This window comes from Elephas maximus, chromosome 20, assembly GCF_024166365.1.
Source record: "Elephas maximus indicus isolate mEleMax1 chromosome 20, mEleMax1 primary haplotype, whole genome shotgun sequence".
NCBI classification, from domain to species: Eukaryota; Metazoa; Chordata; class Mammalia; order Proboscidea; family Elephantidae; genus Elephas; species Elephas maximus.
The window spans coordinates 22750211-22775927 of record NC_064838.1 but is presented as its reverse complement, the minus strand read 5'-3'; positions in this window follow the sequence as shown (position 1 = coordinate 22775927).

Sequence of the window (25717 nt, the reverse complement as noted above, 5' to 3'; positions counted from 1 at the left end):
ACGTATTGACTTCAGTGATTCCCTGTTTTGAGCATTTTTTTTTTTAAATTAATCTTAATTTGTTTTTGTGATTTCCCTATTTGAGTTGATATCAGGATGTTCTGTTTTGTGACCTTGTGTTGTGCAGGTATCTGATATTATTGGTTTTCTGACCAAACAATTTAGTATTTCTTGTAGCTTTGGTTTGGTTTTTGCAAATTCTCTAAGCTTGTGTTTATCTGTAAATATCTTAATTTCGCCTTCATTTTATTTCAGAGAGACTTTTGCTGGATATATGATCGTTGGCTGGCAGTTTTTCTCCTTCAGTGCTCTGTACATGTCATCTCATTCCCTTCTTGCCTGCATGGTTTCTGCTGAGTAGTCTGAACTTATTCTTATTGATTCTCCCTTGAAGGATACCTTTCTTTTCTCCCTGGCTGCTTTTCAAATTTTCTCTTTATCTTTGGTTTTGTCAAGTTTGATGATAATATGTCTTGGTGTTTTTCTTTTTGGATCAATCTTAAATGGGGTTCGATGAGCATCTTGGATAGATATCCTTTCGTCTTTCATGATGTCAGGGAAGTTTTCTGTCAGCAGATCTTCAACTATTCTCTCTGTGTTTTCTGTCCTCCCTCCCTGTTCTGGGACTCCAATCACACACAAGTTATCCTTCTTGATAGAGTCCCACATAATTCTTAGGGTTTCTTCATTTTTTTAAATTCTTTTATCTGATTTTTTTTCAGCTATGTTGGTGTTAATTCCCTGGTCCTCCAGATTTCCCACTCTGCATTCTAATTGCTCGAGTCTCCTCCTCTGACTTCCTATTGTGATGTCTAATTCTGTAATTTTATTGTTAATCTTTTGGATTTCTACATGTTGTCTCTCTATGGATTCTTGCAACTTATTAATTTTTCCACTATGTTCTTGAATAATCTTTTTGAGTTCTTCAGCTGTTTTATCAGTGTGTTCCTTGGCTTTTTCTGCAGTTTGCCTTATTTTGTTTCGGAGGTCATCCCTGATGTCTTGAAGCATTCTGTAAATTAGTTTTTTATATTCTGTATCTGATAATTCCAGGATTGTTATCTTCATTTGGGAAAGATTTTGATTCTTTTGTTTGGGGGGTTGTAGAAGCTGTCATGGTCTGCTTCTTTATGTGGTTTGATATCAACTGCTGTCTCCGAGCCACTACTAAGATATAAAAAAAAAAAGATATAGTAGTGATTTATTCTATAATTGATCACTGAGTCTTATCTTGTTTTGTTTTCTTTCAATATACGTGGATGGGCTACTAGATTGTGCTGTCTTGTTTGTTGTAGCTCTTGACTTACTTATGACCTATTACCAGCTGGTTTGGGCTGTTGCCAGATATATATGCCTGAGTCTATTCACTATTCTTGAGTAGAATCTGATTTTGGGTCATCAAGTGTGTGCTGCACCCTAACACCTATCCACCTCGAGAAGTAGTGGTGATAGTTGTGTGCAGCAGATTCTATTAGCACCTGGGGTTCACCCTCCGGGGGGGCAGGATGCTGACAGGCTTCCCCCAAGTGTCAGTGAGGTAGGTGTGTCTCTTTTCCTATAGCACCTTGGTGGGAGGGCTCTGCAGCTGTACCTTAGGCTCCCACTGCAAGTACCTCTACTGATTGGTAGGTGTCACTCTCTTTAGACACCTAAGGCAGGAGGCGAGGTGGCCTGGGGGTAGCTTCAGCCCTCAGTTCCCTGTTGTGGGTCAGTTAGGGCTCTGTTGAATAAGCAGAGATATCAGACCTGGGAAACTTGTTTTTCCAGTAAATCTGCTAAAAAAAATGCAGTCAGATCCCTATCAGAACTGCCTTTGCATTATAACAGCCACCTTGTTCCCTGTAAGGATGAAATCCCAAGATTTGGATCATATATGCTTGGCTGGAGCTGGTTCTGTGTTTTTAGTCCAATGAGGGAAGGATTTTTCGTCCCTGGGTTTTTTGTGGTTGCTTCTCTCTCTCTCTCTCTTTTTTTTTTTTCTCTCAGGCCAGAAGAATGGGTTAGGAAAAGACCAAAAAAAAGGAAAAAGCAAAGGCGCAGAGCCGGAGCCATTCTCCCTCTTGCTCAGGAAATTCCAATGTTAATGAAGCTGCCTGGGAAGGGGAGGGGAGGGTTCAGAAAAACAGCAGAGAGTAGCACCCCGGAATATAGCCAAAGTTGCTTATCTTGCTTGGGGTGACTATTTTATCTGAGATTCCTGAGGGGCGTGTCACCTATGTGTGTTGGCTGTGTGGAGATTGCCCCCGAGGGTCTGGCCCACTGAAGCCGTGGTCAGATCCTCCACTGCCAGTCCAAAGCCCAGCATCAAGGGGCTGGGACGCTGCACTCCCGGCTCCAAAATCAGTTGCTGCCTCCCAGGGACTTCTCGTCCCGCCTGCCGCGTCGCCGCGCCGCCTCCGCAAACCGGCTGGGCCCCCTCCTGGGGTCAGTTCAAGGGGGTAGGGCTGCGCCCTGTGTTTGCGCCATCACAAGATATTGTGTTCAGCTCCCTGGGCCCAGTCCTAAGTCCGGCTCCAAGGTTACCTGACTGGGACTCTGGCTCCAGGCTCTGAAAACAGTCCCTGCTTCCCCGTAGTTGTTCGTTCTCTGTCTCTGTCACTCAGGTCAACTCTTTAAATCTGTGTTTGTTGTTCAGGATTCGTAGATTGTCATGTATGTGATCGATTCACTTGTTTTTCTGAGTCTTTGTTGCAAGAGGGATCCGAGGTAGCATCTACCTAGTCAGCCATCTTGGCCCCCCCCTTCTGTTTTCTTTATGTTGAGGTGTAATCCATACCGAAGGCTGTGATCTTTGATCTTCATCAGTAAGTGTTTCAAGTTGTCTTCATTTTTGGCAAGCAAGGTTGTGTCACCTGCATATTGAAGGTCATTAATGAGTCTCCTCTAATCTTGATGCCCCATTCCAGCTTCTCTGATTTTTTTGCTCAGCATACAGATTGAATAAGTATGGTGAAAGGATACAACTCTGACACACACCCTTCTTGACTTTAAACCATACAATATCCCCTTGTTCTTTTGGAATGACTGCCTCTTGGTCTAAGCACAGGTTCCTCATGAGCGCAATTAAGTGTTCTGAAATTCCCGTTCTTCACAATGTCATTCATAATTTATTATGATTCGTATAGTCGAATGCCTTTGCATAGTCAATAAAACACAGAATTCATTGCATAGCACTATATCCTGAGGATTGTCTGCTGTATATTTTTCTAAAAGTTATATAACTTTATATTTTACATTTAAGTTCATGATTCATTTGGAGTCAATTTTTGTGTAGATTGAAGTTCTTTGTGCCTAAGAATATCCATTGCTCCAATACTATTTGTTGAATAGGCTATCTTTACTCCAGTGAATTTCTTTCACACCCTTGCAAAAAAAAAAAAAAAAAAAAAAATCCCTTGGGCTTGTTTGTGTAGGTATATTTCTGGATTCTCTATTCAGTTCTATTGATCTATTTGCTTAACCTTCTGCTAACTCCACATATTCTTGATTATTGTAGCTACATAATAAATCTTGAATTTGGGTAGAATAATTCTTCCCAATTTCTTCTTTTTTTATTGTTTTAGCTATTCTAGTTTCTCTGTCTTTCCATATAATTTTTAGAACAACCTAACTTATATCTATAAAAATTCTTGCTGAAATTTTGATAGAAATTGCATTAAACCTGTATATCAATTTGGAGGGATTGACATCTTTACTATATCGAATCTCCAATCTATGAACATGATAAGTCTCTCCATTTATTAGGTCTTTGAATTTTTTCATCACCATTGTGTAGTTTTCAGCCCAGAAGTACCGTGCATGTTTTGTTATATTTACACTTGTGTCTCATTATTTTATTGATTATAAATGGGATTATATTTTTAGTTTCATTATTCATATGCTCCTTCCTAGTATATAGAAATACAGTTGATTTTTGTACTCTTATCTTGTATTATTTGGACTTGCTGAATTTACTTGTTAATACTACATTGTGTTACATTGACTAATATTCAAATGTTGGACCATCTGTGTGTCCCTGAAATAAAACTCGTTTGATCATAATGTATAACCTTTTTATACATTGATAAATTCTATTTGACAATATTTTGTTAAGGATTTACACATTAATACTTAGAATAGATGTTGGTCTGTAGTTTTTTTTTTTTTTTTTTTTGTACCCTCTTTGTCTGGTTTTAGCATCAGGGTGATGCTAGCTTTATAAAATGAATTGGGAAATGTTACCTTTTCTTCTATTTTCTGGGACAGACTGTATAGAATTTTTTTTTTTTTTTAACATTTGATAGGATTCGCTGATGAAGCCATCTGAGCTGGGCCTGGAGATTTCATTTTCCGAGTTTTTAAAATCAGAAATCCAATTCACTTATTATTGTGCTATTGAAATTATCTATTTCATATTTGGGTAACTTGTAGGAGCTTGCATTTTCCAAGAAATTGGTCCATTCTTTCCAGGTTGTCAAATTTATGTATACAGACTTGTTCATATTATTCCCTTATGATTTAATATCTACAGGGTCTGTTGTGACACCCCCTGTTTTATTCGTGATATTGCAAATTGTATCTTCTCTTTTTATTTTTTCAGTCTTGTCAATTGTATTAATCTTTTCAAAGAGTAGCTCTTTGTTCCATTGATTTTATCTATTGTTTTTCTGTTTTCAATTTTATTGATATTTGATCTTTATTATTTTCTTCTGCCTGTTGTGGGTCTATTTTGCTCACTCTCCTTTTACTAGGGCCTTAGGATAGAAACTTGGATTGTTGATTGAAGACTGCGTCTTTCCTAATATATGCATTTATTTTTGTAAATTTCCTTCTAATCACTGCTTTAACTGTATTCCACAAATTTACGTATGTTGTATTTTCAATTCCTTTTTCTTCAATGCATTTTTGAGACTTCCTCTTTGATCAATGGATTATTTAGGAGTGTGTGCTTCAGTCTCCAAGTGTTTGGAGATTTTCTGTTTAATTTTATGTTATCGATTTCTAGTTTGATTCCATTGTGTTCAGCAAATACACTCTATGATTTTAATTCTTTTAAATTTGTTGAGACATGTCATGGCCCATCTTGGCACATGTTTCATGAGCACTTGAAAAGAATGTATATTCGACTGTTCTTAGGTAAAATATTTTCCAAATGGTAATGAGATTCTGTTGGTTGGGAGTATTGCTGATTTTCTGAATTCTATCAATTATGGAAAAAGGAATGCCCAACTATAAATGTGCATGTATCTATTTCCCCTTTCAGTCTTTCAGTTTTTGCTGCACATATTTTGCAAATTTGTTTGGTTCATACACAAGATTGCTGTGTCTTCTTGGTGAATTGACTCTTTCATCGTTATACTACATGATATCTCCCCCATCTCTCACAAACGCACACACCACTCACACATGCACATACTTTCCGGTAATTTCCTTGGCTGTAAAGATGACTGCTGATATTAATATAGCCACTCCTACTTTCTTTAGAGTCATGTTTCCATGATATACCTTTTTTCATCCTTTTACGTTTCACCTGTCTATATTATATTTCCCTCACAGGTCTGTCACTTTGTCATACTGAGGGGGCTTGTGTGTTGCTGTGATGCTGGAAGCTATGCATCTGGTCTTCAAATACCAGCGGGGTCACCAATGGCTGACAGGTTTCAGCAGAGCTTCCAGACTAAGACAGACTAGGAAGAAGGACCTGGCAGTCTACTTCTGAAAAGCATTAGCCAGTGAAAACCTTGTCAGAGGAACATTGTCTGATAGTGCCAGGAGATGAGCCCCTCAGGTTGGAAAACACTCAAAAGGTGACTGGGGAAGTACTGCCTCCTCAAAGGAGAGTCAACCTTAATGACATGAATGAAGCCAAGTTTTCGGGACCTTCATTTGCTGATGTGACACGACTCAAAATGAGAAGAAACAGCTGCAAACATCCATTAATAATCAGAACCTGGAATGTATGAAGTATGAGTCTAAGAAAATTGTAAATCATCAAAAATGAAATGAAACACATAAACATCGATATCCTAGGCATTAGTGAGCTGAAATGGACTGGTATTTGTCATTTTGAATAGGACAATCATATAGTTTACTATGCCGGGAATGAGAGCTTGAAGAGGACTAGGGTTGTATTCCTCATCAAAAAGAACATTTCAAGATCTATCCTGAAGCACAATGCTGTCAGTGATAGGATAATATCCATACAGCTACAAGGAAGATCAGTTAATATGACTATTATTCAAACTTATGCACCAACCCCTAAGGCCAAAGATAAAGAAATTGGAGGTTTTTTACCAACTTCTGCAGTCTGAAATTGAACAACATGCAATCAGGATGCATTGATAATTACTGGTGATTGGAATGCAAAGGTTGGAAACAAAGAAGAAGGATCAGTAGTTGTAAAATACGGCCTTGGTGATAGAAATGATGCCAGAAATCACATGATAGAATTTTGCAAGACTAACGACTTCTTCCTTGCAAATAGTTTTTTTCACCAACATAAATGGCAGCTATACACATGGACTCTGCCAGATGGAATACACAGGAATCAAAATGACTACGTCACGGAAAGAGAGGATGGAAAAGCTCAGTATCATCAGTCAGAACAAGGCCAAAGGCTGACTGCGAATCAGACCATCAATTACTCATGTGTGAGTTCAAGTTGAAATGGAAGAAAATTTGAACAAGTCCATGAGAGCCAAAGTACAACCTTGACTATATCCCACCTGAATTTAGAGACCATCTGAAGAATAGATTTGACACATTGAACACCAGTGACCAAAGACCAGACGAGTTATGGAATGACGTGAAGGACATCATACCTAGAGAAAGCAAAAGGTCATTAAAGAGACAGGAGAGAAAGAAAACACCAAAATGGATGTCAGAAGAGACTCTGAAACTTGCTCTTGAACGTCCAGCAGCTAGAGCAAAAGGAAAAAATGATGAAATAAAAGAGATGAACAGATGATTTCAAAGGGCAGCCTGAGAAGACAAAGTATTAAGATGACATGTACAAAGACGTGGAGATAGAAAACCAAAAGGGTAGAACACACTCAGCGTTCCTCAAGCTGAAAGAACTGAATTAAACATTCAAGGCCTCAAGTTGAAATACTGAAGGATTCTACGGGGAAAATAATGAACGGAGCAGGAAGCATCAAAAGAAGATGGAAGGAATACATAGAGTCACTATACCAAAAATAATTGGTCAATATTCAACCATTTCAGGAGGTAACATACGATCAGGAACTGATGGTACTGAAGGAAGAAGTCCAAGCCTCACTGAAGGCATTGGCAAAAAATAAGCCTTCAGGAATTGACGAAATACCAATTGAGATGTTTCAACAAAGGGGTGCAGCACTGAAAATGCTCACTCATCTATGCCAAGAAATTTGAAAGACAGCTACCTGGCCAACCTACATTAATTGAATGTTCACATGTACTAGGCAGTAGGGCTACAGCTATGAATAAGACACTATCTTGCCTTCATGGAGCTTACAGTCTAGGAATAAAACTAGAAAATTAAGATGTGCACAAGAAAAGAAAGGCCAGTAGAAGGAGAGGAGATGAATCCTTTGGTATTCAGAAAGCTATAAGACACCAAATGAAATGTGAAGCCAACAAGAGGCTTAGAGTAGGGGCCAAGAAACTATCCTGAAGGTCAAATCTGTCTCACTGCCTGCTTTTATAAACAAAGTATTATTAGAACACACCCACTTTTGTTCGTTTCATATTGTCTGTGGCTTTTTTTTTTTGTAGCACTGTAAGTCCCTGAGTGAAGGGTGTCCGACTTACAGATAACTTGTAGTTAAGAACAGACTGCCATAAAACCTATTAAAAATTTGAGTCAAATATAATGGTTCAAATAAGGAATGTGTGCACTGCTTTGTAACACTTGTGAAATGTTTCTTGAGTGTTTTATATACATAGAAAGTTAAAATGTATAGTATATAGCAAGACAAACATTTGACTAACTGATGCTAAATAAGAACTGTATGTGCCTATACCGACTTACCTAAAAATTCAACTAAAAGACAGACTTAGGAACGGATCTCATTCATAACCTGGGGACTGCCTATACAACAGCAGAGCTGAGTAGCTGAGCGACAGGCCATCTAGCACACAAATTTGAAATAGTCACTATCTGGTTCTTTACACAAAAGGTTTGCCTACGACTTATTTAGAGAAAAGGAAGAGTTGATTAAGAAAAGGACGACCAAGCGTCCCACAGATTTATCAGGCAGAAAGTTTTTTGTCACTCTGTGAGAGCAGTTCCAGTGAAACAGCAATAGAATGTATTATCCCCATTCAAAGATGAAGAAACAGAGGTTCAGAGAGTTTGAGCAACTTGGCCAAAGTTACACAGCAAGTAGGTAAAAGCCAGAACTGGAATCCAGTTATCTTTAATCAAAACCCATGTCCTTTCTACATTATTGTTTCTTCCCCTAGAATTTAGTTGGAAGAGCTCAGAATTAAATCCCTGTGAAATTATTTTAGATCCTAAAGTTATGAAATTTGAAGACAAAATACACTTGCAGAGAAACAACATCCGGAAAGCTCATCTGGGAGCGAGATCATTCAGTGACTACATTTGATTAGTCTAAACTCGTTCTCTCTCCAATTGTAAAGGATTCTTGCTCCCTGGACCCTTCTAATTTACAGAAATTGCCTACTCAGAGTAAGTTTCAGTAGACTTAATAGAGCTCACTTACAATAGCATCTGTTCAAAATATTTTGCACAGAAAAGAGAATGAATAAATGCAATATTTTAAGTTAATAGTCATCAAGGGAACAATAATAATAACAATAAAAATAAAAAGAGCATTTCTAATGAGAGGAACAGAAAGAGTCCTCGCTATCCTCACTGTCCTACAAAAGTCTAAATGGGAAATCTGAATAAAGAATGTAAACTTTTTTTTAAATACGGAATTATAATCGCCCAGATTCACAGGTATATGTTATATTAGACACATTAACTTTGCTTTTTCCTCAATTCTTTGTCAATTTTTAAGCCAACAATCTTATGTCTGGCAAGGGTAGTGTTGTGCTGTAATCTGTGTCAACATTCACTAGAAATCACTGTATAGAGCAGTGGTATTCAACTGGGAGTGTTTTTGCCCCTTAGGGGACATTTAGCAATGTCTGGGGTCCTTTTTAGTTTTCACAACTGGATTGGAGAGTAGCTACTGGTGTCTAATGGATAGAAGCAAGGGATGCTGCTTAGCATCCTACAAGGCACAGGACAGTCCCCTACAACAAAGAATTTATTTTCTGGACCAGAATGTCAGTAGTGCTGAGGTTGAGAAAGCCTGCTTTTGAGGAACACCATTGCGGCATATTGGTGTCCCAGCCAATAACATAGTCACCAATATACTCAATACAGTAATTATACATGGCAATTGTTATTTGCAAAGTCATGGAATATAGCTGGAAAGGGTAGCCTAAAAGGAAGACTTGCATAGGGAAGATTGAGATACTAAAAATAATGTACTGTATCAGTATTACCATGTACAATTTTTAATTAAAATAGGTCCTCCCCTTCAACAATGGTATTACATCTGGTTTAATTGTATACTAACGCCCTTTGGACTAGCAGCCTGAAACTACATAGTACAATAAAGACCTATCTAAGGCATTTTATCCACAAAGAGAGAGATAAATGTGTGGCTGAAAAAGTATTTGTCTAACAAGCTGCAGCTGTGTATAACTAATATCTGGTTACTCATCTAGAACATATTATCCACCGAGCGGAACAAAGGTGGGTAATTTGCTGTGATCCACAGAGATGATTTACCAAATTACTGCATAAAAATATACTAAACTCACATTAAAATTATGACTCCAACCAATCGAATGCCAAGATATTCAGAATTAATGGCCATTTAACTTTCTTTTTGTGGGTTTTAGAACATATCCTCAGGAAATAAATCAAAGGTAATACAAAAACTTCACTGGGAAACAAAAAATTGACATCTGAATTCTTACAGCATCACCCAAATGCTTTCAGTAAAGTTTGGTAGTTGAAATCAATAACATGAGGATAAGTCTGTAATAATTTTAGACATGAATTAGATGTAAATTATTCTGTTGGTTACTTGTATGTTATTAAATAAATTATATGCAGTATCATTGTGTAATTTATTGAAATAGAAATGTAATAGCAATAAACTCTACCTTTTTGGGTCTTAAAAATGAATTGTACCAAATCTTGAAGTGGAGAAAAATCTTCTGATAGCTGACTTTGTTGTCAAGGTATCGCACTTAAAAGAGAACTAGACAGTTACTTTGGTAAATTGGTTCATTGCTCTGAATTCTTCATTCCTGTTCTGTATTGGAATTATAGAGTCCATGTCCTTTGTTGGATGACTTTTCAGTGTTGTATGGTTAGGTGCCATGGGGTCAATTTTTGACTCATAGCAGCCCCATGTAATAGAGTAGAACTGCCCCATTGGGTTTTCTATGCTGTAATCTTTACAGGAGCAGATGACCAGGTCTTTCTCCTGGTAATCTGCTGGATGGGTTCTAAGTGCCAAACTTTCAGTTGGTAGCCGGACACTTAACCGCTGTGCTTCTAGGACTCCTTGACTTCTTAGTACCTCGCACTAAAGTGGAAATAGTATAGTTCCTCACCCAACTGATGTAAGGCTTAACCACATGACTTATTTTATCCAATAGAATGTCGGCTAAAGTAGTAGCATCCCATCTCTAAGCTGAAGACTTTAAGTCATTGCATAATTCTACTCACCTTTCTTGCTTTCATGTCATTTGCCATTAGAGAAGCATGTCTCACTGAAAAAACGAGAAACAGACTTGAGAGCAAGAAAAGTATTTGTTGTAAGCCAATGAGATTTCTGAGATTGTTTGTTAGGCAGTGAAAACTGAAAATTACACTTACAAAGGGCTTTTCTACCAATGGTCATACTATAAAAACCCAGTGCCGTCGAGTCGATTCCGACTCATAGCGACCCTATAGGACAGAGTAGAACTGCCCCATAGAGTTTCCAAGGAGCACCTGGCGGATTCGAACTGCTGACCCTTTGGTTAGCAGCCATAGCACTTAACCACTATGCCACCAGGGTTTCTGTTCATACTGTGGGTGTTGGATATTTACCACCCCAGCATTAGTGTCCCTGATTTTCAAATGGAAATTCACCCTCACCTCTGCATGACTCAAGAAGGAGCTCTAAGCGTGACTTCCAGGGTGAACACAGCCTTTGCTTTTTCCTTTGGTCACAGTGACTTGGTTTATTTATAGACTGTGATATTAAATGGGCCAATTGGAATGAATTTCAGGATATTTGGAAGAGTTACCAGAAAATGACTTCTTATTCCTTAACCCTATTTGAATTAACTGTCACTGGCCACAGAAAGATTCCTAATGGATACAACATACCTGACTTCAATTTAAAGGAAGAGAATATGCAAAATACTCTTTTGAACATAATTTTCCTTTATTTTAACTACAACATTCAGCCATTCTCTAATGTGTGTAGAAAGAACAAGTTACTGCAGAAAGAGAACAATTATAAAAGCATATGCAAAACACATGCCTGAATCTCCTCCTATTCATATAATTTTCTTTTAAAAATGAGTATCATTATGACATAATTACAGTTCCTCCAAATTCCAACATGAAATTAACATCTCAAAGATGTAATAGAATTAAAATATTTTCTTACAGGACATAATATTTTATCACTTGAGACTAAATTTATAGTCTTCCAAGCTTCACATGAAATTTAAGAGAATATCTTGAAACGCTACTACATTTGAAGTGAACAAGTTTAATCCCAATTTTATAAAAAAGATAAGAAAAATCTCTGATTACAGAGAGACTGAAGTGTGTCTGTCCTGAACACAAGTCTGTATTATCCTCTTATTTCAGACAATAGAGGTAAATTGTTTGTCCTGAAATTGAATAAAGAAAATTTATGCCTATTATTTAACTAGATTTCCTACACCCAGTGAAAAGTTTCCCTCTGCAACCATCAGTGATGTAGACACATTGCCTAAAGTGGCTAAATGTTTCATAACTTTATTATTACATGTTAATATTATCTTTTTAGTTGCTTAGCTACCACATAAATTTTAGAAAATGTTGTTCTGTTTCTCTGACTATAAAAGTAATACATACTCATTTTTATGTAATTTAGAAACTAGTGAAAGGCACAAAAAAAGGAAATAAAAACCAGTCATATTCCAAACACAAAGATATTTATTCCTGTTAGCATGTTGTTGTATTTCCCTTAGGAATTTATTTGCTAGGATTATATTGATTATAAATTATGCACCTTGTTTTTTTCAATTATTATGTTTGAACATTTTCATAAGACATCACTGCTAAAAAAAATTCTTCAGTAAGCTCCCATCTCATGTTAAGTAAGAGCCAGAATTCTTACAAAGGTCTCCATGTTTTTCATCCTTCCATTATCACTCTCCACCACCTGTCTGTCAGTTCCTCATACTGTGGCCACTCGCATGTTGCTATGATGAAGCTCTGCCACAAGTATTTCAAATACTAAGCAAGGTTACCCATGGTTGACTGGTTTTAACAAATCTTCCAGACTAAGACTGAATAGGAAGAAAGGGCTGCTTATTTATTTCCGAAAATTAGCCATGAAAACCCTATGAATTACAACAGAACACTGTCCAACTTGCTTGCTTTAGACATGTCATCAGCAGGGATCAATCACTGGAGGAGGACATCATGTTTGGTGAAGTAGAGGGCCAATGAGGGTGAGGGAGGCCCTCCATGAGATGGATTTGCACAACAGCCGTAACAATGGACTTGAACATGCTGTTAATCTTGAGGATCACACAGGATTGGCAACGTTTCTTTCTATTGTACAAAAGATCACGATGAATTGGAGTCAGCTCGATGGCAGCTCTCTATGAATCTGCCTATCTATTACCTTTCTGATCTCATACACAACTACCTTCCCCTTCTTAGCTTCACTCTGATTACACCAGCCTCCCTCATTTGTCCTCCAACATGCTAGGATGGTCTCACCTTAATGCCTTTGTACTGTCTCCTCTGCCTGGAACCCTTTCCCTCCATATTTGCATGACTCATGCCACCACCTCTGTCAAATGTCAGTATCTCTGTGAGCACCACCATGACCTACCGGGTGGTTATAGTCATGGGTTCTGGGACCAGACTGTTTATCAGAGTTGTGTGATCGTGGAAAGCTGCTAAACATCTCTGTATTTTGGGGAATGACAATTACTTCATGGGGTTGTTGTGAGAATTAAATGCATCTAAGTTGCAACATCCTTTCTTAACCACCACTCTCAATCACCCAAGTGTGCTGTTTTTTATTTTTTGCTTTTTCCATAGTCTATTTGTCATTTTACAACAAACTGTTTATTGATTTTTTTTTTTTGCTATTTTTATAAATTACTGATTTTTTTTTTATTATCTGTCTTTTCTTAGTAAAAACTAAACTCTTCTAGGGCAAAGATTTTCACCATGAAGAGCACCCTGAAAGTACTAAAAAACTCATTGCCATCAAGTCAAATCCAACTCATGGTGATCCTACAGAACAGAGTAGAACCGCCCCCACAGGGTTTCCAAGAAGCAACTGGTGGATTTGAACTGACTATCTTTTGTTTAGCAGCTGAGGTCTTACCCACTGCACCACCAGGGCTCCACCTAAAAGATATACACTAAATAAATAAACAAACAACAAAACATTAACGCTTATATAGCACCTACCACATGTTATTAATATTCTAAGTATTAACCTTTTACTCCGTACCCGAACTCCATGAAATAGGTATTGTTATCACCTCCATTTTTCAGATGATAAGGAAACTAAGGCATTAAAAAGGGCAACCAACATTCCCAGTTGGTAATGCAAATGAGCTCCCGAGGGTGTGATCTTCACCACTATGCTATGCGTTCAAGGAGTATGTAGTGAGTGGATAGACTGAATGAATGAAAGCAGGGAGCTGTGCCACACCGAGAGGATCATGTTTCTTTAATGGACCTGACCTCCTTCTGAAGACAGTGAATTCCAGTTCCTCTCAGAAGTTATGCTTAATGAGACTTATGTCTCCATCCTACTTTCTGCATGAGAGGGGCGTGGGCCACCTTCCTCCCAGTGAGGTGCCCAAATGAGATGGTTTCCCCTTATTCCTTTCATCATGTTCCTGTGACTTGTGTCACATCAGTGATTTGCATCCATAAAGCAAATGACATTCGCAGGCCACTGTGTTTTTCCTATAACTCTGGTATGTTAGTTTTTTTCTTTTAAAAATTACAGGGAAACTTGTTAGTCTACTATTGATAGCAGAGATTTGAGAGTAATTACATCCTAGTTTTCTTTTCCATTCACTGGAATACCCAATTCTTTTACCACTCCATTCATATCATGCTTGAATATAATTTCTTTTATTGGGATATGAGTTGCTTCCTGAATGTATTATGAAATTACGCATGGATGTATTATGAAAGCAATACCTTCTAGCTTTGCTCAGCTCTGCTCTAGCTGTCCTCAAATATTTCATATGCGGGAGCGGAGGCCCTGCTGTTAATCCTTGATTAAAAAAAAAAAAAAGATATGAGGTGGCTAAACTACCAGGTTCACAGACCCTTTCACCAAATGAAAACTAAAATACATTTGAACCTTGTTGTTCCTTGAAGATACTACTTCTAGAATATTACTTCTCAAAAGAAAGCTCACAAACAACCCGTATCAGAAGCAGCTAAGCTCCTGTGCTTGTTAAAAAGGAGAACCCTTGGGCCCCACACTGCTTTCTACTGAATTGAAATTTGGGGAGCGAAACAAAGAAATTTACATTTCTAACAAGCATTATAAGCACTTTGCATATACATATATATTCAACAAACAATGTTAAGTGCCTATATTCAATGTCAGTGCTAACTGCTGGGAACTTAATGATAAACAAAAACAGATATATATATAGTCTCTGCTTTCACAGAATTTCAGCCTAGTAGGAGACCTGGATATTAATCAAACAACCACACAAACCTAAAATTGCAACAGGGACCAGTGCTACGAAGGAGAGAAAATCTGAAATATGGGAGCTTGGCCTCATCAGTAATGGCATGGATAGCTTCTCTGAGCTGACACCCAAGCTAAGTATAAATTAACTAAGGGAAGAGAGGAAAGGGGAGTACTGTACAGGCAGAAGGAAAACAATGTCATAAATCACGTGGGGAAAAGGTACTTGCAGAGAAAAGAACCTGTGAAGGAAGCCAAGGGTGGTGATAACAACAAAGTAAGGGAGAGTGGGCCGTGAGAGGTAGTCAGAGAGGTGGCATTGGCCAGACTACACTGAGCTATGCAGACTAGTTCCACATTTATTTTGCATAATTGCGATGGGAACCCCTTGGAGGGCTACAAGACAGGGCAGTGCAGTGAACTTGCAGGGTTACTTTGAGAGTGTTCTTATTCACCTTCAAGTTCTGCTGTCTAATATGGCAGCCGCTAGTCACATATGGCTCTTTACATTTATATATAATAAAATTCAAAATTTAATTCCTCAGTCACACTAGATACATATCAAGTACTCAGTACCATATGTAGCTAATAGTTACCTATCAGACAGCTCAGATACAGCACATTGATCATCACAGAAAGTTCAGTTAGAAATGCTGCTCAAAGTGTATCTGGGGACCGGGAGTATGGTTACAAATATACGAAGCCAAGCCCCACCCTACATTCTAGCATGATCCTTAGGTGACCAGCTCTGCAGTTTAGGTGACCTGTATATTAAAATGTGAGAACCAGAATTCTGGATGATAATTGACCATTTAATGGAATACTATTGACAATTTGCTACTGTGAATAAGGTGGAAAGCATCAATAAACCTCCAGTATAGGGAATAATGACTGAAGAGATGCCAATACTGCCAAGTACCAATTTGGGCCTTAAGTTCCACAAGTCCCTTTAATAACTCAGGGAAATGTACAGACCACCTAGTTCAAATCAAGTCCTTTACATTTGGGGAGAAAAAAAGATAGTCTCACAATTCTTTCAAAATATGCTTTCAAGGTATTCCCCCGCTGTCTTCCGTTCCCCATCCATTTCCTGTATTATCCCTCTGTAATGTCTTACTCTTGTGAGTAGGATTGCTACATATCATACCAATAGAATTCAGGCTGTGACACAAAAAGCTTAATTTTCCTCTTTAGGGTTCCCGGCGGAAGACCATAATGTGTGAAATGTTATTTGTTAGGTCGTTAAAAGAAACTAATGAACTCACTGGCTTCCTGAAATTGTAGTTCTATTTTTCAGGAGTATGGTAGCCTATTTATTTTTAACTTCACTATTATCATACAAATAGATCAACTTCTGGTTGTTAGCCACTTCAGACTCTCACTCCACTTTTATTGCACTTATTGTTACTTGACAAAATACCTGAGGAAGCTCAGCAAAATACCAGGCTTGTAAACAATGCATGATAACATGCAAGCATAGAAAGAAATTCCCAGAGAGCTAGTCTATGCTAAGGCTTAAATTTTGAGTGAAAGAATTACTATAATAACAAAAGGGTAATAATCTATTAATGAACTCTAGCTATGTACCAAATACAGTGCTACATACCTCACAGCATTGCCTTATTTCATGTTTACTTACATCACTAAGCTTTTCATTTACCATGCAGTCATCTCCAACTCATGGTGACCCCATGTGTGTCGGAGTAGAACTGTACTCCATAAAGTTTTCAATGGCTGATATTTTGGGAATAGATAACCAGACCTTGTTTCCAAGGCACCTCTGGGTGGACTTGAACTTCCCACCTTTCAGGTAGCAGCCAAGAACATTAACCATTTGCACCACTAAAGGATTCCCCATCACTAAGCTAAAAGTACTAATATTGTAAGTACTTTACAAATGAGGGCACTAAGGCTCACAGAGGGTAAGTAATTCCCAAGGTCACTCTGTAATTGTTCCAAAGTCGGATCATATTTACATTGAACCCAAGTCCAAAATAAATCCATGCAAAGCTGTAAGCAATACAGGTGTAAACAAACAGCAGCTATAGAGCCATCCAAAACATTCCGTGCACTTGAAAATGATGGTAACAAGTTTTGGCAGTACTGTTAGACTATTACCTGCATTTAAACAGATGTTATTATTTTTATGGGTATAATTAGGCTGTGTGTACAAAACAGATACATCTGCAGCTACTTACTGTTTTTATCTGAGAAATCTGACCCATTTGGATTCATGTAACACAGGCAAGATGGCTTACATTCCATGTAAATGTACATCAAAAGGGAACTCCAGTATGACTAGGGAATCTGAACTCTAACTCTTTTCTTTGTAGCTAATTATGGGGCATTGGGCAGGTCACCTTCTCTCACAGGACAAAGTCTATGGGAAGTTTATGGGAAAAAGGAAGCTGATCTTTAACAATCTCCTGAGATTTAATGCTCTCTGATTTTATGTTCTCAAGGAAAATCTTGTTAAGGACTCCGTCATCTCAGCTGACAAAATACAATGTTTGATGGTTGTAATAGATTAAGGTCTTTCCACATGATTATTTTGAAAAAGAGAGAGAGAGAAAAGAAAGGAGATTAATCATATGTGCTGTTCTACCAGAGCATAAAAAGAAACAAAAGACCAAAAGCAGGTAAAAATTGATCAGCTGATATAATCTGTTCTCCTGGCAAACATAAAATAATTAGTCGTACTGGTAGGGACTCATTCAGTTATAAGTGACAGAAATCCATCTCAAAATGAGATAAAGCAAACAACAACGAAAAAAGCATTACCTATTCTTCTTGGGTGGGTATGGGTTGAGGCAAAGATCCCTACCAGCAGTAGCTCCAGGTTTACATCCACTCAGCTTCTCTTTCTCACAGTAGTCCCAGAATTTAACCTCATTGGCTGAAAATAGGTCGTGGGCCCATATCTTAACCAATCACTACAGCCAGGATAGGTACTTTGCCTGTGCTTTGATCCAGAGATGAGGGCAACCTCACCCTTAGCCACCTAAAAATGACAACTAAAATCCAGGTACAATTACCAAAAGAACAGAGAATGGATATTTGGCAAGCAAAACACAGCACCCGTTCATCTCATCAGGCAAAATATAATAGTAAAGACTTGATGATAAGTGGCCAACTGGTTTCCCCTACCTTACTAAAGATAGTGTTAATAACAGCTATAAATTATTAAGCATTTCCTATATGCCAGGGTCAGTGCTAAATGCTTTATGCATTGTCTACTTTATCTTACACACAGATGAAGAAACAGAAGCTCAAAGAAGTTACATCATTTGTCCTAAATCCCAAAAGCTAGTAAGAGGTACAGCCAAGATGCAATATAGATTTATCTGATTTCCAAGTTCATGTTCTTAAGAGTCTTACCCACTAAACTGCTTCCATACAAACTAACCTGATTTTATTTCCAGAGTACAAGAAAATAGAATTTAAAAGGAAAATAACTTCACAATGTGATTTCAAAAAACAAAAGTTGTTTTCAACAATAAAAAAGTACCCTAGAAGGTGGTTTACTAAGAATGTCCAGAACTGAGCTGTGACATAATCAGTACTCACAGTGTTTTAAACAATTTGGTACCATGGGGATACAAAAAAAAAATTATATATATTAACCAAACTACAATTACTTGTTTCCAAAAGAGCTGTTAACAATCAGAATATGCAAACCTCCAAGAACCAGCCACAACTCTCATGTTATTAGTGATAACAGAATTATTCCAAGTCATGCAGCTTGGGCTACTAGGACATTACTATCTAGCCACTGGAAACTTGGATGTTCATATGCCTACGGCCCACCAACCTCTGCAGCCAATCATTCTTATCGCAACAGCATGATGCTGTGATAAATTATTTTCTAGAACAGAAGTCAGAAAACTACAGCCCATGGACCAAATCCAGCATGCTGCTTGTATTCATAAAGTTTTTATTAGAACACAGCTACACGCATTCATTTACATATTACCTATGGCTGTTTTCACACTACAACGGCAGAGTTGAACAGTTGTGACAGGGACCATCTGGCCTACAAGGCTGAAAATATTTACTATCTAGCCCTTTACAGAAAAAGGTTGCCAAATCTTATCCTAGAATATGGCATATACACTTACTTTAAAGATATGGAATTTTAAAGGGAAATTCCAAAAACCCCAAAATATCTCTCCTATTTTGTGAATGATAAAGATGTTGTTATTTTATGAATACAAGTGGACTTCCTAATACTATAAAAAGAACCTAATAGCCTACTGTCTTAGTTATCTAGTGCTGTTATAACAGAAGTACCACAAGTGGATAGTTTTAACAAAGAGAAATTTATCCTATCACAGTCTAGGAGGCTAGAAGTCCAAATTCAGGGTGCCAGCTCCAGGGAAAGGCATTCTCTCTCTGTTGGCTCTGGGGGAAAGACCTTGTCATTAATCTTCCCCTGGTCAAGGACCTTTTTAGCACAGGGACTCGGAGTCCAAAAGACGCACTATTCTCCTGGCTCTTGTTTCATGGTAGTGTGAGGTCCCCCTATCACTCTGCTTGTTTCTCTAACTTGTATCTCAAAAGAGACTGATTTAAGACATAACCTAATCTTGTAGATTGATTCCTGTCTCATTAACATAACTGCCTCTAATCCTGCCTCATTAACATCATAGAGGTGAGGATTTACAACACGTAGGAAAATCACATCAGGTGACAAAATGGTGGATAATCACACAATCTGGGAATCATGGCCTAGCCAAGTTGACACATATTTTTAGGGGACAAAATTCAAACTGTAACACCTCAAGCTACGGTTTTAAATGCAGTAATGCAGTGTTGGAGTCCCTGGGTGGTACAACAGTTAATGTGCTCTGCTGCTAACTGAAAGGTTGAAGGTTTGAGTCCACCCAGAGGCATCTTAGAAGAAAGGCCTGGTGAACCACTTCTGAAAAGTCAGCCACTGAAAACCCTGTGGAGCACAGTTCTCTTCATGGGGTCACCATGAGTCGGAGTTAACTTGATGGCAACCAGTTTTTAATGGTGTGTTTACCAGCCCAGCTGCTCCAGGCTATGAGGAGCTCACCTTGCTTCCAGGGATGTCTTCTCCTGCGCTTGGGCCTTTTACCTCTTCATATTCTGCTTTTTCACTTAGGCCTTTTTAAAAAAGGAGTTAATGAACGGGAGCCTTTTCATTTTGTATTTTTTGAGGCAACTCCCAGTTGGGGTCCATGACATAATTTCTTATCTTTTAAGATTTCCCTCTCAGTAGTTCCTACAGTCCACATCTTGCTCCTTTTGTACCAAATAGTTTTGAACCTGCAGTCATATGTAAATCAGACACATCTAACCCTTCCCAGGTATTCACGACACCGTGTGGCCACATGGGGATTTCATTGACCCACTTGTCCTTTGAAAGACTAGCTGGGCGCTTGGTCTTTATTGGTCTGTACTCGGAATTACTGAATTTTGTCAGTTTTCCTTAAGCAGCCTGGGCTCTGGGCAACCAACTCTCAATAAAAAGAGTATTTGCTTAACAGTAGAGAATATTGTATTTTCCCTGACTCTGAATAAAGCTCCAGGGAAAATGTCTCTGTTTTTTATTCAAAGCCAGCTTACCTGATTGGATGGATAAAGGGATATTTTAGATGTAAAATTCAAGCCCTGATCCTTCATCCTCAACTCTGGACTGCACAGGGAACCCCTGATCAAATTTTCAACATTTAGATGCTGACATATTAGGCATTAGGGTATAGCATTGAGAAATATCTCTAATGGTTTGCAGGTTGCTGGAGACATTTCACTTGTGCCATTTGAATAAACTACTCATTTCATGTGCACCATAATGTTTAACTGTTAACCACAGAAACCTTAGAGTTTTCATATTTTCAACAAATGCAATAGTAAAGACATGAACTTGAAACTGAACAATAAGTGTTCACCCCAAGCCAAAACAGAATATATCCCCCTCAGAAAAAAGAGGAGCACAATTTTGGCTGTAAGGAGACAATAGGGCTATCAGAAAAGGGAAACAGAACAGCACTCCTCAGAACATTTTAAAATCAATACAAGAAAGCTGTTGACAAGGAGAATAGGATTGTGGTAAGGACGAAAAAATCATCACTCCCAGTTAAGCTCTTACTAAGAAGAATTCATTTATTGCTATATGACTGGAGCCTAGATTAGCTCTACCTATGGGGCTAGGGCCCTAGTCCACCTCTTTAAAGCCCACTTACTCCAAAAAAGCATTCTCATCAGCCCTCACATGGATGGATTTGACCACTGGAATGTCAAATGAAAATGCTAAAATGCTAATAGAAACATGCCCACTGATCCTTCAGTCACATACATCTTGATTTGACTGTCTTGAGGCAGTCAAAATAGACCAAAAATAGACTGAGTATGGAACAGAGGGCATTTTTACGACAGTGAAACTATCCTGTATGATACCATAATGGTGGGCGCATGATGTTATGCATTTGCCAAAACCATAGGACTGTAGAATACAAAAAGTGAACTCTAATGGATTTCAGTTAATAATAATATGTATCAATACTGGTTCATCAATTACGAGTGTACCACAAGCATGTAAGATCAAGTGTCCAGGAGGAGAAAGGGGGTGTATGGGAACTCTCTGTACTTTCTGCGTAATTTTTTGGTAAACGTAAATTAAACTGCTCTAAAAAATGGAGTCTACTAAAAAGAAAACGGACTGAGCGTGGCTGGTATGTTTTTTCGCTACCTACCGTCCATTCCCCAATTTTCTGATAAAGCCCAGTCTTACACTGGGGACCCAATCTTTCCTCTTTCTCATTCTATATGGTCCAGATAGGACTGATCCTGTCCCAGGTCAAGGAGAAGCCCACGTCACCCTGAGTTGGTGATAAGGCCCAGCAGTCTGCATGTGACCAAGAAACCAATTGGAGTCAAGAATCTCAGGTCTTTGTAACTACTAGGAAAGTAGCACTCTCTTTCCATTGAGGATCCTGAGCTTTAAACAGGTAAGCCTTGAGCTATCACAGGCACCAAAAGGGAGAACACAGGAAACTGAGAAAGATGAACCCTAAATGGCAGCATTTGAATCCACTACCTAATGGAAGAACCACCCTAAACTTTTTAGTCAGTTGAGCCAGTAATATTTTTTTTAATTTTATTGTGCTTGAGGTGAAAGATTACAGTGCAAATTAGTTTCTCATTCAAAAATTCATACACAAATTGTTTTGTGACACTGGTTGCTATCCCTACAATGTATCAGCACTGTCTTCCTTTTCACACCAGGTTCTCTGTGTCCATTCTTCCAGTTCTCCTGTGCCTTCCTGCCTTGTCATCTTTGTTTTGGACAGGTGTTGATCATGTGGTCTCATGTACTTGCTTGAACTAAGAAACACGTTCCTCACATGTGTTATTGTTTGTTTTATAGCTAAGCTTTGGCTGAAAGGTAGACTTTGGGAGGGGCTTCAGTTCTGAGTTAGCATGGTGTCCAGGGTCACAGCCTCAGGGGTTCCTCCAGTCTGTCAGACCAGTAAGTCTGATCTTTTTGTATGTGTGTGTGAGTTACAATTTTGTTGTACATTTCTCTCCAGCTCTGTCCAGGACACTCTCTTGTGATCCCTGTAAGAGTAGTCGGTGGTGGTGGTAGCCAGGCACCGTTGAGTTCTTCTGGGCTCAGGCTAGTGGAGGCTGTGGTTCTAGTGGTCCATTAGTCCTTTGGACTAATATTTTCCTTGTGTCTTTTCTTTTTTTTCCATTCTCCTTTGCTTCAGATGAGATAGGACCAATAGACGTATCTCAGATGGCCACTTGCAAACTTTTAAGACCTCAGACGCTACTCACCAAAGTAGGATGTAGAACATTTTCTTAATAAACTATGTTATGCCAATTCACCTAGATGTCCCCTGAGTCCATGGTCCCTTGCCCTCAACCCCAGTAACTCGGTCCCTCAAGGTGTTCAGATATGTCTAGGAAGTTTCTATGCCTTTGCCTTGGTCAAGCCGTACTGACTTCCCCTATATTGTGTGTTGTCTTTCACCTAAGTTAACACTTGTCTACTACTTAGTTAGTGATTTCTCCTCCCCATCCCTTACCTCCCCCAAAGATTGTTTTTTTCTGTGTGTAAACCTTTTTTTTTATTTTTATAATAGTGGTCTCATACAGTATCTGTCCTTTTGTGATTGGCTTATTTCACTCAGCATAATGCCCTCCAGATTCATCCATGTTATGAGATGTTTCAAGTATTCATCATTCTTCTTTACCATTGAATAGTATTCCATTGTGTGTATGTACCATAATTTTTTGTCCATTCAGTTGTCAATGGGCACTTAGGTTGTTTCCATCTTTTTGCTATTGTGAATAATGCTGCAATCACTATGAGAGTGCATATGTCTATTCACGTGACGGCTCTTCTCTCTCTCGGATATATTCTTAGGAGTGGGATCACTGGATCTTATGGTATTTCTATTTCTGGCTTTTTTAAGAAGGTGCCATATCATCTTCCATAGTGGTGGTACCATTTTACACTCCCACCAACAGTGCATAAGAGTGCCAAGATCCCTGCAACCTCTCCAACTTATGTGATTTTCTGTTTTTTTTTTTTATTAGTGCCAGTAATATTGGGGTGAGATCATATCTCAGTATAGCTTTGATTAGCATTTCTCTGATGGCTAACGATCAGGAACATTTCCTCATGTGTCTGTTAGCTGAGTGAATGTCTTCATTAGTGAAGCATTTATTCATATCTTTTTCCCATTTTTTGATTGGGTTAACTGTCTTTTTGTTGTTGAGATGTTGAAGCATTCTATAGATTTTAGAGGTTAGACCCTTGTTCTATATGTCACAGCCAAAATTTTTTCCCAGGCTGTAGGTTCTCTTTTTACTCTTTTGTTGAAGTCTTTGATAAGCCAAAGTGTTTACTTTTTAGGAGTTCCCAGTTATCTAGTTTAACTTCTGGTGTTTATTCATTGTTAGTTATGGTTTATATTGTATTTGTGCCAAGTATTAGGGCCCCTAGCATTGTCCCTATTTTTTCTCACGTGATCTTTATCGTTTTAGGTTTTATATTTAGGCCTTTGATCCATTTTGAGTTAGTTTTTGTATATGGTGTGAGGTATGGGTCCTGTTTCATTTTTTTACAGATGGACAGTTTTGCCAGGGCTGTGGTCATGGGACTTGGGAGGAACATGATTGGAAAATTGGAGACATAGATGTATTGGAAAGAGGTATGTGGATAGATCTCTCTGCACGAGCCAAAGAAGTGAAGATGTTTGTGTCTCATGTGAATGCTCACCAATGGGTGACCTCAGCAGAGGAGGATTTTAACAATCAAGTGGATAGGATGATGCATTTTGTGGAAACCAGTTATCCTCTTTCCCCAGTCACTCCCATCATTGCCCGAAGGGTTCATGAACAAAGTGGCCATGGTGGCAGGGATGAAGGTTATGCATGGGCTCAGCAACATGGACTTCCACTCATAAAGGCCAACTTGGCTACAGCCACTGCTGAGTGCCCAATTGCCAGCAGCAGAGACCAACATTGAGTCCCCAATATGGCACCATTCTTCAAGGTGATCAGCTAACAACCTGGTGGCAGATTGATAACATTGGACTGCTTCCATCATGGAAAGGGCAGTGTTTTGTCTTACCAGAATAGACACTTACTATGGAAAAGGATTTGCTTTCCCTGCACACAATGCTTCTGCCAAAACTACCATCTGTGGACTTACAGAATGCCTTATCCACCGTCACAGTATCCCACACAGCATAGCCTCAGATCAAGGACTCACTTCACAGCAAATGAAGTGCAGCAATGGGCCCATTCTCTTGGAATTCACTGATCTTACCATGTTCCCCATCATCCTGAAGCAGCTGGCTAGATAGAATGATGGAATGGCCTTCTAAGGACACAATTATGGTGCCAACTAAGTGGCGATACCTTTCAGGGTTTGGGCAATGTTCAGGAGGCTGTATATGTTCTAAACCAACATCCAGTATATGGTACTCTTTCTCCCGTAGCCAGGATTCATGAGTCCAGTAATCAAGGGTTGGAAATGAGAATGGCACCACTCATTATCCCTAGTGACCCACTCACAAAATTTTTACCTCCTGTCCCCACAATCCTATGGTCTGCAGGTCTAGAGATCTCAATTTCAAAGGAAGGAATGTTCCCACCTGAAGACACATCACTGATTCCGTTGAACTGGAAGTTAAAAATGCCACTCGGCCACTTTGGGCTTCTTATGCCTCTGTATCAATATGCAAATAAGGGAATTACCATATTGGTTGGTGTGACTGGTCCTGATTAATGAGAGGAAATCAGATGTATATCACATAATGGAGATAAAGACGAGTATGTCTGAAATGCAGAAGATCCCCTGTGGTGTCTTTTAGTACTACCATGCTCTGTGGTTAAAGTCAATGGAAAACTACAGCAACCTAATTCCTACATGACTACTAATGGCCCAGAACCTTCAGGAATGAAAGTTTGGGTCACCCCACCAGACAAAGAACCATAACCAGCTGAGGTACTTGCTTAGGGCAAAGGTAATACAGAAGGGGTGCTGGAAGAAGGTAGTTCTAAGTACCAGTTACGACCACATGACCAGTTGCAGAAACAAGGGCTGTAATTGTTATGAGTATTTCTTCCTTGTATGTGTGCATCAACTATTTTTGTATTCTTCACTTATTTAAAACATAAACAGGGTTAGTGCCTTTTCAGTTCTACATGTGTTAGTCGTATCATGTTAGATGAAAGTATGACCTTATAATTGTCTTTATTCAGAGATTATGTATAGTTTAAGATGTATACAG